Source organism: Epinephelus lanceolatus, chromosome 8, assembly GCF_041903045.1.
Source record: "Epinephelus lanceolatus isolate andai-2023 chromosome 8, ASM4190304v1, whole genome shotgun sequence".
In the NCBI taxonomy this organism is placed as follows: domain Eukaryota; kingdom Metazoa; phylum Chordata; class Actinopteri; order Perciformes; family Serranidae; genus Epinephelus; species Epinephelus lanceolatus.
Window position 1 is genome coordinate 19624990 of NC_135741.1, and position 14325 is coordinate 19639314.

Consider the following 14325-nt stretch of genomic DNA (forward strand, 5'->3'; position numbering starts at 1 on the left):
TGGTTGACTAGGAAAATTCATAATCTGAATAACGTATTTAAAAACTGTATCAGATGGAGAATGCGCTGTCACAAAGCTGAAAACAACTGATTCTCTTTTGACTTTTTAGAGATATTGTTCTCTCACAGGAAAGGGACACCACAAACATGATCTGTTGCTGTAGATTAAACTACCCAGCAGTAAATAAAGTAATGCAGTTAAAATTAGCACAAACAGATGCAACATACACATGAATGCAGCAGTAAAACTAATTCAGTAGTAAAATACTGTCAAAGACTATTTTTCTACCTAATGAGCACTTTTACTTTTTAAACTTTAAGGATTTGAATGAAGGGCTTTACCTGGTATGGAGTATTTTCACAGTGTAGTGTTGGTATTTTTATTTAAGTAAAGGATCTGAATACTTCTTTCACCACTGCTGCATTCAGAAAATGTTGCCAAGTCTATATTAAGCACAGTAGAGCTCAATGCAGAATGTGACGTGTTTAGATATAAATTTAAGTAGACCTCCACTAACTCAAACAAAATAACTTACACGCTGTTGATGTGCATCAACATTTCCCGGAGAAAACAAACACGCGCTTTCCCATGATGTCACACTTGAAAGACATAATGAAGTTGCTGTGCTGCAGTGAACTCATGATTTATACTTTATCTTGAGGCATGATAGCCTGATGGACAATCTGATGACCTGGCCTTCCTCTAAACTTAAGATCACTTAAGATCACTAGCACTGTTGGTCTGTGCGTGCTCACATGCAGACCAGATGATCACTGTAAACTGACCGCTGATAAAATCACTGGTGTCTTTGAAGTGGTCACACACTGGGCCACAAGATCCAGCAGAGATGGCCAGAGGGGGATAAGAGATGAGAGGGGGTCATCTGTCTTAGCTGGATTCCTCTTCACTGTGCTAAAAGGCACACAACAATGTCACAACCCCAGCTAGGTCGCAAAATGTACTCTTCTTTAGGAGTAATTTTTACTGAAAAATAAAACTGTTTCTTTTTAAAGCAATACATTCAAATAAACTGAGGGATAAGTTGCATGGCTTGTTTTTGTGTGTAATCCATGCGAATGTCTTCGGCCATATTGCCTTCAATTGGTCGGGACAGTGTTGTAGTATGAACTCAGTCTACTGGAGAAAAATCTATTTCTCTGTTTAGATGGCCTTGCATTGCCTCTGCTCACACTGGTAGTCACTGTGTGTGCACTCTGAGAATTAAAAAAGGACTAAATCAATACATTAAACAATTAGGATGTCTCGAGCCGCACTGGGGCCAATCCGGGCATATTTTAATGGATCAGTATCAGCTGAAATGAATCAGATCAAGGAGTTTTTTTCACTGAGCTGCTCTTGTTAAGGCAGTTAGCGTTGACATTGTTTCTGTGAATAACTTGGAGCACAATAACAACATTAAACTGTTGTTGGGTTAAAGTGCACTTCGCAAACTGCTAATTATATTCTGTCAAAGATCTTTTGTGTGTGTTGTGACCGTTCCTGCAGTTTCAACAGAGCGATACGTCTCACAAGCCCTTTTTAAATAGGAATTGTGCAAATTTGCAGGAAAGCCCAATCAGTCTTTTTTCAGCATTGGCAGTATAAAAACAAAATTGGGGAGTGCAGCAAAATGCTGTCTACCTACTTTTGTTCATTCAGAATGCGCCTTTTTCGGGACAATGGGGGGCGTGAGCAAGTAACAAAATGTGTAGCTCAGCGTGTGACGCAAACAGTGACGTGGCTAGTCAGCCCTTTGACAATTGTCTCGTAAATCGGCCCGTTCTTCACCGTTCCCGTCATGTGATGGTTAATGGCCTCTTCATTTGCGAGGGCAAGGAGGGCGCACAATTCCTCGTCTCCCCAGTTGCTCATCTTTACAGTGTCTGTCAGGTTTGCGTTTCCTTCTTGCTTCTAGCTGCTCATTCCTGCTATCAGCTGTTTCCTGTTTATCCACCGCCAGTGGGTCGCACGTGCAGCGTCATCAACAGCTCCACCCACAAGTCTTCAACAGCCCCTCTCTTGGCGGAAGGGCGCCTCGTTCTTTTTAAACCAAAATGGTTCTGCCAATATGTCTACCCTACACGGCGGAAAATTGGGCACCTCGGATCAACTCGCCAATCCGGCTCTGTGTGAAGAAATGGTCACAGCTTGCCTGCAAAATGGCCCAACATTAGCAGAAAATCTGGCAGTGTAAAAGGGGCCACAGTTAAAGTTTCATTCACATCATATCAGTGATATCAGCTTCATAGTTTTGAACCAGCACCTTCAGTATTTGGATTGTGGGGAAAAAGTACGGCAAGTGTGGTAGCTACAGCTTTTATTTAAATGAGTCCGATATTTAATCAACATTTGGGCATTTCTAACAGCCAAAATGTACGGTGGACTGGGACATTCTAAATAAATAAATTTACAGAAATCTTACTATATAATGACGAAAACTGTGTGTGTGTGTGGGTGTGTGGGTGTGTCTGTGTGTTTGTTCCATGTTTTTCTCCTCACTGACTTGGTCAATCCATGTGAAATTTGGCACAGTGGTAGAGGCTCATGGGAGGATGTGAATGAAGCAATATTACATCAATTGGCCAAAGGGGGGTGCTATAGCAACCAAATGAAATTGCAAACTTTGAATGGGCATATCTCATGCCCCATTGTCGTAGAGACATGAAACTTTGCACAGAGATGTCTCTCCTCATGAGGAACAAATTAGCCTAGAAGCCATAACTTCCGGTTATATAGATTTTCCGCTATTTTGAATTTTTTGAAAAACACTTAAAATCGATCTCTTCCTAGAAAGTTTGACCGATCCGCATGAAACTGGGTGAACATAATCTAGGGACCAATATCTAAAGTTCCCTCTTGGCAAAAGTTGAAAAACTTACTAAAACTGAGCTTCTATAAGGCAATGAATATTGCGGAGGGCAAAATGGGGGCGCTAGAGAGCTAATTTCTTATCTAAGCATAACCACCGTATCGATTTTTACTAAACTTGGTAGATATGTAGAATAGGACGCCTCAAGGTGACGGGAGAAATTTAACTCTAATTGGCAACTGGGTGGCGCTATAACAACAGAAGAATGCTTAAAAATAGCTAAAATGTGACCGATCGCTGTGGCTCCCCCTGTGGTTTCTAATTTTTGGTATGACTAAGTCATGGTATGGTATCCTGTACATAATCACGGAAACTGTCAGTGTGTCATTCTGTCTGTCCCATGTTTTTCTTCTCACTGACATGGTCAATCTATGTGAAACATTGAGGCATTGAGGATTGGCATAGGTAGAAGGTGACAAAGCTACCAATGGGTATGGACTAGTAAAAATAAATGGTGGAAAGCAAACAGTGGAGCAATGCTGACACACCGTCTTTGTCTTCTACACAACTCTCTCTGCGTTTCCGTTGTAGCTGACCGGGAACCTGCAGGCGGGTCTTCCAGCTCCAGTGTTTCATTTGCACTCACCATGGTGTGACTGACTCACATGCTAACCTCAGCACATGTTGCTAACGGCATACAGCTCAAAGTTTGCGTGGCGTAACTCGTGCCTTTGAACCCTGGCTCTGCATTACGTGCATCAGTCTACATACTGGGTATTCTGCGTGTTGCATCTCATCCATCTCTGAACACGACTTTCACATCTTTCAATTAGGAGTGGAGATAAAAATGTTCCTTGATCAGGTTTTTGTTTTGTCCTTGACTTCTCTGGTGTACACTGGCCAGGTGCTGGGCTGCTTTGTGTGTGTTCACCAGGTGTGCTTCTGTTACTGCAGTCCAGGTTTAGTGCTGATTCAGGTAGGCATCAAGATGTCCTGCCCAAGACTGAGCAGATGTTGCTGTGGAACAGGAAGAAGGGACACAGAGGTAGTGCAGACAGACAGATAAAGAATGGATAAAATGAATTGTCAGTATCACAAAAAGGCACATTGTTCTCCTCTATCTGTCACACTGGTCACAATGTTGATTTATCTACTGTTTTAACCTGCATGACACTTAAACATGTCACACAGTGAAACAATATAGACTTTACTGGTAAGTAATATGACTAAACTTTGTGAAAATATAAAACCACCCACTCACTTTCTAGTATCGTATGAATATAGCTGTTCACAGTATTGATATATGAAGGCTGCTGATTGGCTGCTGTTTTTTCCCCACCCCCATTTTTCTCTATCCTGCTCTTATGTATTCCACGCGCTCAGATCTGCACTGAATGAAACAATATTTTTACACAGATACACAGATACACACATGAATGGATGTTATGGTACTACAGTTTTCATTATACAGCATATATGAATTGCATTGTGTTAGGTCACACAGTAATCCAGTTCCTGTGGGTGCAACCAAGGAATGAAGACTGATGCGAAGTCCTTTGTTTCTGTTTTCTTTATGAATAACGCTCCCAGTAGATCCTCCAGTGCCTTGTGAAATTGCACTCAAAACGGACGAGGGAGCAAGAGTGTACACACACACACACACACACACACACACACACACACACACACACTAGTCTTGCCTTTGCTGGTGGCAAAAAAACTGCTCACTAGCAAAGATTAACCGTGACATTTTGCTTTCATTTGCACTTCAAAGCCAAACCCGTGCCCCATCTCAACCCCACCCTGCAGAACCCTCCACATCCAGATATCCATTTTGTATCATGTCATTTTCCTTTTGCCTCTCCACTGTTATCTTGCTGTCTTGGACTTTCCCCTCTTCACCGCCTCAATCTTCCTCCTGTGCACTGTATGTAGTGTTAGGGGTCCACTCAGGAGTGTGCAGCAGGGAGGAATACTGTCAAGAGGGCGCATCATTTCATGTCCAGGGGTTGAGGTAGAAATGTGGGAATGAAAGGACTCTAGTGCTTTAAAGTGGTGATTTGAGAAATAAGTGTACTTTAAAATAAAGACCGGTTGAGATATTTTAAACCCTTTGAAAGACATGCAGGGAACTGCAATGTGTGAAGAAAATAACTGTGGATGATAAAATGCTGAGACTGACAGAGGTGTGTGTGTGTGTGTGTGTGTGTGTGTGTGTGAGAGAGAGAGGGGGGGATGCAGTGTCGAGAATGCATGTGTGTACAAGAAAGAGATTTAAGTAGAGAGGGAGAGCAGAGCAACAGAGACTGGGGGAGAGAGTGGGAGCTGCAGGCTGAGAGAGAGAAGAGAGAGGGAGAGGAGGAGAGACCAGCAGCACAAGGCAGCAGCACGTCTGTGCCTAGCTGTCGCCTCTCGGATCTCCCCCTAGCACAGTTGTCTGGCTGCTGCTGCTGCTGCGAGTGGATCCTCTCGCTCAGTGTGTGTGAGGGAGTGCCTGAGTGCGTAGCACAGCAGAGTTCCCCCACTGGCTACCTGTGTTCAGACTGCTCTGGTGAAGGTGTCGCCACACATGGGTGAAGGTTTGACCAGTTTTGCTCTGGACTTGACTCAACACCCATGATCCCCAGCCATCTCTGGCATACCCTCTCATTAAGGTAAGCAGACAAAGTCTTTCAGTGTGTGTATTCTGTGTGATAGTGGGACTTGGACTGTTTAGTTTTGTTCTTGGAGGATAATTCACTCTAAGCCTGATAAGTTTTATCATAGCAGCATGCTGTTAATTTAGAAAAACAAGCTTGAAACTGAGCAGCACAGTAGATCACATTGCATTTGTCCCAGGCTCTAGTTTCATTGTTTATTGTGTCTGGTCTGACCTGCTTTGTGTGTGCAAACATTCAAATGGAAGTTGCCTATATCAAGTGATGACCCCTATGCTTTCTCTTCCCGACTCTAAGTGATTAATGTAATAACATTATTAGGTACTCTGTCTTTGCCTCACAGTGCTGCAGCAGTAAAAGGCAGTTGGATGATTGTTTTCATGTGGCTTAACCAGATTGTGCTGATGAGTTTTCATCAGTCTATAAGGACCCATGCACTGAAGGTTAACCAAATATGTTGTACAGTACAGTTTATTGAGTGAATGCTAATTGGAGTTTGCCATGTGGACTGCGTTAGCCATGACATAACAGCCCTCTCCTGTCGATGCACGCTAACAAACTACACTTGACTGGCAGACATTGAACGATAAGAGTATGTTCATTACATACAGATGTAGTATTAAGTGTGAGTCATCAGAGAAAGTGGATTTCACACTATGTAAACTGTTTAAAATTTTAATTAAAAGGAAACAAAGTGGTTCCTTGTCCCACATGTGGGCTGCTCTTGCCTGTCACGCTCCCACTGAGAGGACAGGGGAAGTTACAATGAAAGTGCGTGTGATTGAGATTAATCCCTATTTGATAAAAGACAAATAGGGATTAATAAATGTCTCTCAGCAGCTTTCCTCAACGTGTTTCCCTCTGAAACTATCTGAAGCACTCATCATACAGACTGGATCAGCTTTTACATGTTGGTTATTCTGAACTCTGCATTACCACAGACACTAGAGCTTCTTCATGGGCGTTAACATACCATTCAAAACAGCATCAGTTTCATCCAGCTAATAAGTATCACAGCAGCTTTTCTGAGCATTTTAGGGATTTCATTCATTCTAAGGATAATCATTTCATTTTGAAATTCACTCTAATTGATTAGTTAGCTGAACTGCTGCCTGAACTGATTCGATGTCAGTGTGATTTATCTAATTGATTCTGCTTAGTTTTCATGCTGCTCATTTAAACTGTTGTATAACACAAAGGCATGGCTCTCAGTGCATAAAACACTGATTTAAATGCAATTGCCTTCAAGGTTTTTTGCTCTGTAATTTAATCAGAGCAGGGATAGATCTTTATACGAGGTGCTAAGTGTTCAAGCTTTTGTACAAACACAAATTTCAGACTGAGAAATCGAACCACTTGTGCAGTTTGAATAGTTACAGTGTGAATGACGGGTCTAGAGTTGTCTGTGTTACACAAAGCCATGTGGTTATTTAGAGAGAGAATATGTGTCCCCTATTAGGTTGAGGATCGGGCATTCAAACGTGCTCAGCTGCGGCTATTCTACACTTGCCCTGCTGGCCATAAAAATAATCAAGAAGCCCACATCCAATATCCAACATGAGAGACCGAGCTTGTAAAGATGTGCTGCCAGCAGTGCTGGAGGAAATCTGTAATGCCCGCTGCTGTCTGCTAAATGTATTCTTGATACACATGATGCTCAGGACTACAAAAAAAAAACCCTGTTGTGAAGTGTAAGTTGTGTATGTAACATTTCCTGGATCCTGCATTTATTAGATTGTTTATTTGCACCAGAAAACAACAAGAAACATGGGAAAATAGATAGAAAATGACATGTAACAAAGGTCCTAGCAAAGCTGACCTGGTGACTTCTTTTAAATTTCTAGCCCAGGACGCCCCACCACTGGGTTACACACATATTATTAATAAATTAATCAGCGACTGTTTTATCAATTGAAAAATAGCTTTTTGTCATATTTGCTGAAACTTTCCCTAAAACCACACAGTATTACAAAAGACAAATAGTCAATGACAAAAACATATATTTCTTCTCCACGTAGTCTTTCTAATGGTACCGTAGCTGATGGAAAACAACCGATCAGAGCTGAAGAATCTTAAATGCTCGTGAACTGCAGGCAAACCGTCTAACTTGGCAACACTGATCAAATATGAATCAAGACTCTGTGCATTGCTTATTTCCCTCCTTTTAAGAAACATATTTTAGTGTACTGTTTAGCTGTAAATAGTCTCTATATTGGTTGTAGGCTGTTTGTAGTCCGCGTGATATTGACCAATCACGTTTGAGACGGCTGGAGTTGTTGCCAGGTTAAATGGTCCATGCCGTGAACTAACGAGGCGGAACATAATTGGCGTCACTGCAAACTCTGAATCCATCGCAATGGTTCAGCATATTTACTTATATATAAACGGAAGTCGGAAACGGAAATTTGCCTCCTCCACCCAAATCAAACCGGAATGCCAAAAAATCGGGTGTCTGCCCCCAGAGGCTGTATCGCCGTCTGCCGGAAGTCAGACGCCGAATACAGCCGAGGTGTTCCGAGAATGAGCTGTAAAAGGAGAACGATTGCTCTGGCTGGTGGTTATAGTGACAGTTTTAGCAAATATGACCAAATGTTATTTTTTATAAAAGTTACCAACATCAGCTTTAAGTGATTTTAGAAGCAAAACTGCCAAATATTTGATGATTACGGCTACAGATGTGTGGATTTGATGCTTTTCTCTGTTATTTATAACTGTAAATTGAATACATTTGGGTTTTGACCTGGACATTTTACTGTTTTCTTATTGCTAATTGACCACATTTTTAATCAGTTTATTGAGAACATAATTGCCAGATTGACTGACATTGAATGTAATTAAAAGTTGCAGCTCTAACATGAAGACATGACTTTGGGCTCTGGTGAGTTGTTATTGCTGTTTTTCTCTGTTTTCCGTTGTATAGACAGAAAAATAATGGACAATAGAAATAATTGGTTGCTGCCCTACAGTACATGCAGTGTTATGCAAGTATGCATCCATGTGTGCTGTATGTCTGGTGCAGGTGTATATATGAATTTATACCCATGTCCACTTTATGTGTAATTTGGCGCTTCGCTGTGGAGGTGATGTAACGCAGTTAGTCCGACTGTGTGACAGTACGGAGGTGTTATTGTAAGCAGCAGTTTCCACATCAGTGTGGGAGGGAAGGCGTTTTGCAGTGACGTGCCAGTGGGGGTGAAACCACTATTAATCAGGTGTATGGAACAGATGAAGGAGAACTCCCGAGTAGCATTGAGTTAGTTAGTCGATGTTTTGTAAGACCACTGCCCACAGGCTGTGACTTTTCTTGCTCTGTGGTGGTTACATCATGTGTGTGCCTTACTGTTTCAGATAATACCCGTTTCTTTTCTTTGCTCCTGGCTAATGTTTGTTGTCATGTGTACTTGAAAAAGGGGGTAAAAGAGTATTGCACTGCAGAAATAAAATACTTTAATCTACATATGGCGTTGTGAAATATGCAAAAATATAATCAAGAGTACATCATTGATCATGATTAAGGAGTCCATGAACCCTGCATATATGTTGCATAAATGTACACACAGTGAAAACGCCTCCTTATCCTCATCTTTCATCTTTGTACCTAGACGTGAATGGTAGAGGTCACTGACAGCGTGTAGGAGTGCATAATGAATTGCCATTGGTTATAGTTTTAGTGTGGGCAGATTGTCACACATGCACTTGTTACCTCCACACACACAACTTCTTTTATAACACCATGTAACGAGGGTCGTCCACGCGTAGACTTATGAAACAAACCCCAGAGTGTGGATCGGGTTCAATGTCTGATTCATTCACTTTAACTCACACCGTGTCAATCATCTGAGCTTCATCTTTTCACACTGTCTGTGGGAAAACTGAAAATGTTGAGGAGGGAGAGGAGATCTTTGTGAGAATTTAAAGTTTAGAAGCAACCAAAAAGCTGGTGTTTTTACATTTTATGGAGACAGCTGCTGTTAGCTAGTGAATCTTACCAAAGAAATGAAATTGTCAGTTTGATGGACTTGGTATTGTGTTACTGAAGACTGACATGTAACCCAGATACTTAGGCAGCTTGTCTACGGTCTCAAATGACAAAACAGCCAAAGTGGTACAGTGAAAATGCTTACATTGTTACCCTGTCGGGTCAAGTTTTTTTGAGTCAGTGGCAGAACAAACATAAAGGACAATGTGAGAAACGATGTGTGTGTGTGTGTGTGTGTGTGTGTGTGCTTCAGTGTATATTTACTGTAACTTTAGCTGCAGAGTTCCACATCCTGTTGCACCTGTTAAAGAGCTTTTAGCAGGTCAGCTTCAGATGTGGTCAAAGGTATAATTTCAAGAGAGAAATACTGTTTTTCTCAAATGAAGTTGAATTAATAAGAAAACATGTGAGAGCTCTTGTTTTGAGAACCAGACACTGGAGCTTGTTGTCTCTCTTCTGCCAAGTTGGAATGAAATACTACCTGTTCCTTAAAAAAACACTGCATTATGAAAGTATCATAATGTGCGAAATGGAAAGTGATAGCTGGTTCAGAATTGTAGAAATGTTTGGTCTCTTGCCTGTTTACTTCAAGGAGATAATGATCTAGTAGTGAATTGGAGTACAGCTGGATGTACTGCGTCATTAACGTCATTTTGTAGTTTGTGGTGCAAATGATCACCAGCTCATTAAGCAACATGACTCTGTCTGATTATGTGGTTGCTTCTGTAGGTCTTATTCCTCTCTGACAATAGATAATGCTGCCATTATACAATGATTTATGCGATCTTACAAAAATGCACATACAGCAGTTCGTATGAAATTAGTGCCCCACAAATGATATTACATACTTAACATAAAGTTACGTCAGTTTGATTTAGGGAGGTAAAGTCATGTAGGTTAGGTTTCAGAAAAGAAACCTAGGGATGACATGCCTTAAAATAACTCAAAGTTCACTTGGTTTCACAGGATCCTAAAAATTGGTCTCCTGGGTGAAAGTCCTGTGTTGACCTTCGGTCTGTATACTCTTGAATTTGTGGCTTATACATGAATTACTGGCTCATGATTACAATAAGAATTGTGGTGTATTACTTTTTGTAGGAATATGTACGAGCAGTGCATGAAAACAGCCTGCATTGTTGCAGAGTGAAACACAGTTTGCCAAACAGGAAACACAGTCTTAATCTTTACTGTTTTTTCACAATTGAATATAATTAAGAACACCGTAACAAAAATGTGTGCAGTTTAGTGACCCAAATGACAGCAATTAAACACAGGCCATCAGGACTTTATGTAACTTTTTAACGCACACATTTAACACTACGGTTAAACACAACTAATAAAACACTCAAAGCAGGACGGGGCAATATATCAATATTATGTTAATATAGTATATTGTGACTATATATAGTCTTTGATTTTGGATACCGCAATATCATTCACCATCTTAAGCAGGATTTATACTTCTGCGTCACATCTACAATACACCTACTCGTTGCAGTGACGCAGACCTCCTGTCCTTTTTTAAGATGAAACCATTTCCCTCAGTGGAAACGAAGCTTTCATTTACTTTAATTTAACAAATAAGAAACAATAAATGGTGAAGTCAATAAAACCTCCACAAAAATAGCATTTTAAGTCTTGTGTGTGATTTATACTAGCTTCATATGGGTGGAGGAAATCTCTGCTAGCCTAGTTTATACAATGTAAAATGCCATAGGCTTGTGCTACTAACGTTAGCATGTTTTATTTGTTTGGAAAACGTGTTTAGTATAAGACAGTTGTTTTGTCGGTGAGCCTTGTGAGTTATAATGGAGCAAAATTATGTACCCTTACCTTTGTTAGGCTAATTTATACAATGTAAAATGCCATAGGCTTGTGCTAATAACAATAGCATGTTGTATTTGTTTGGAAAATGTGTCCAGATAAAGACAAGTGTTTGTCTGTGAATGCTGTGAGTTATAGTGAAGCTGATTTGTGTACTTGTGTTTGAAACAATCTCTATTAATCATGTTTAATCTGTGTTTTGAATCAACTAAACTTTACAGCACTTCACAGAAACCTCGCCGCTGACTAGTGTTTTGAAGGTTTAACTGCAGAGTGACACAGACACACTGCACAAGTATAAATGCTGGCAATGGCATAGGCCAGGTACGTGGGTTCTGGGGTAGATTCTGCATAGAGCTGACGCACAAGTGTAAATCTGCCATTATTCTGACCTTAACAGACGATTGTAGATGTTCTATTATTTGCCTTTACCCACTTTGTTAATATATCCATGTCACTGATGGTTATTTATCAAAAATTTCATTGTGTAAATATATTGCAAAAGTGCCAATAGTCAGCCCTACAATATCATCCAGATATCAATATGGAGGTTTTTGGTCAAAATTAACAAGACACACAAGCTACACACATGTATGATGAAGTAACCAACAGAGTATATTGCAATCCAAAATCTGAAAGCACTGAAAGCAGCAGTTAAAAAGGGGCCAAATGGTGCGGTCTAATACAACAGTCCAGACATAAACGTGAAGGTTATAGTGTTCAGTGTTTGTGAAACTGCCTTAAAGAGGTGTCGATTCAACTGTGTGATCATTTTGGAAGTTTATGGTGCTTTTTAATTGTAGTGAGTTATGCTGAAAGGTGTCTCTATTATTATGTCCACCACATTGGTATCAATGATGGTAGGGTAAATAACAGAAACACCTCTCTGTTATAAAACCTATCTTCATGAAAGAATGATTATTACTAGGCTGTTGTACTAGGCTGCATTAGTTTTAGCCAGGTGTACCTAATAAACTGAGTGTAGATAATACATTATATAGATTTTCTGCACTGCATGTGGTGTTTGAGTGTTGAAAGCGTGGACACACAATGCTGCAGTTACTGAAGTAGGTCCATTAAAGCGTTTGGCATCCACTAAGTGTTATCACAGTCTTTCTCTTCAGGTGTTCTCTGTTGAAGGGGGGATTCAAGATTTCATTCCCACGACTCAGCTGTTGCATGAATATCTTTAAGAGCAAGCAGGAGTTACCTGAGAGCTTGCAAAACCCTTGTTACCTATATGCAATGTGTTTTTCTGCTCTTTGCTCTGTACTGGCACTTTTTTTTTTTTCATCTTGAGTTTTGGTGCATTATACTACAAAAGGTCTGGAGGCTGTCCCTGCCAACCTCAGCAGGCAATTGGCTGGCACGAGACACGAGCTTCTCGAGTTCACCTGGGCTTTCCAGCCTGTAAAAGCTGGCCCATGTGTCCATTTTGCCTTTCTCTTCCAAACCCTGACATCCACCCTGCATCACTACCTTCATACATTGCTGATATTGCTGATTTCCACACGTCATTGTCCATTTGCGTTTTGTCACTTTTAATACATACTATTTGTTTCAAGTAAATCTATTCTGTGGACTCCCCACATGTTTCAACCATGTAATAAACATATCCTATTGCCAAAAGGAGCTAAATTGTGCGGTGGTGATCAGGTGTAGTTGAAAGACGTTTGGATCCCAGTGGAAGGTAACAGGTTAGAGGAGAGATGGGTGGTTCAGTGTGTAGGTGTAAGGGGTCAAAGAGAATATTTTTCCAGTGGGACTGAGGATCATCACAATGATGGGGACAGCTGGATGCAGCAGGTAGTCCTGTTATTGTACAACATTCTGCTGCCAAAGGGGTGTTTGGTCTAAGAGCTGGTGTTACAGGCCCACTGTGTACTCTTCATGAGATTGTTTTCTCTGATGTTTGATTTCATAAGTTAGGATTGAAGACACTGGACATGTGCTGTCAGATGATGCATGTTTAGAATCAGACATCACCTTTTTCCAACAATGTGTTTTTTTGATTTGTTAGTTGGATTTTGATTTAGGATCATTAGAGCTCAATAACTTTGGTAATGAAGGAGACAATAAGTACTTTAACATTTAAACTACTGAACAATATGGAAAATTGATCTTGATCAAAACAGTTCCCCACAGACCTTAGCTAGCACTAGCTAGCAGGTTCTCTTGACTTGTTTTAAACAATGGAGGAAGATAGTGCAAGTAGTGCATTCGGAAATACCCATTCTGAGTGACAGAGTGCACTCTGGCCGGCACATATGGACCGTTTGTAAATTTGTAACGTCGTCTTAATGTACTGTTCGGTTATCTCGAGCTGTGCACTCTCAGAGTGGCAGAGCTCTCTCTGGGCATTCTGTCTAGGGAGATGGAGCAGTAGAGCCCCGAGCGGTGTGAATGTGTGATTAACTTAACTGTTTGTTAATTCATATAGAAATATAACGCTCTGTTTCTTCTACCAATAGAGATCTCATCTTAGTGTAGCGCGTCAGACCGAATTTACGAGCACACCATTTCAGGTCACTCACTATCCAGAACCATATTGTTAATTGAATAATGAACACTGACCAGACTGGCTGACCTGTATGCTCTCACTCAGTGAATGGATGATTGGACAGTATTGCCGGTGGTTGATTATTACGCCAACCTTAGAACCAAGAGCGACACTTGAACGGTGTCCTCTGGTTTGTTTTGCTATTGAAGCGAATGTTAGCTAATGCGCTAATAAGTTAGTATTACTGACCGCATGCAGTAATTGGCCGAGCGTCCTGTCTGTCTTCCCCACGTGGAGGCCTCCAACTAACGTAACCGCTCCCGTAACGTATTTTAGTTTGCCTCTAATATAACATAGGCTATAATGTTATGACAACACAGCATCCAGTTGCTAACGGTTAGCCTTCTGTAGCCTAATGTTGCCTGAGCCTCTGTATTATCTCCCCTTTGTTGCCAGTCACCAGCACTATCTAACGTTAGCGTTTACGTTATTTTCTAAAACTCATCAGTCATCAGTGACCCCGGATACGTTTCAGAACTCTGGGGTTGCGTTTGAC

The 14325-nt window shown here is 40.9% G+C and overlaps 1 protein-coding gene across 1 annotated transcript in view; it reads left to right on the forward strand.

Moving 5' to 3' along the window:
* The first annotated feature begins 5140 nt into the window (after nucleotides 1-5140).
* opn7b (opsin 7, group member b) overlaps nucleotides 5141-14325 on the forward strand; it is a 133087-nt gene continuing 123902 nt past the window's right edge. The window contains exon 1 of the mRNA XM_033628178.2: nucleotides 5141-5463. The gene's annotated coding sequence lies outside the window, so the exon portion shown is untranslated. The remainder of the gene's footprint in view (nucleotides 5464-14325) is intronic.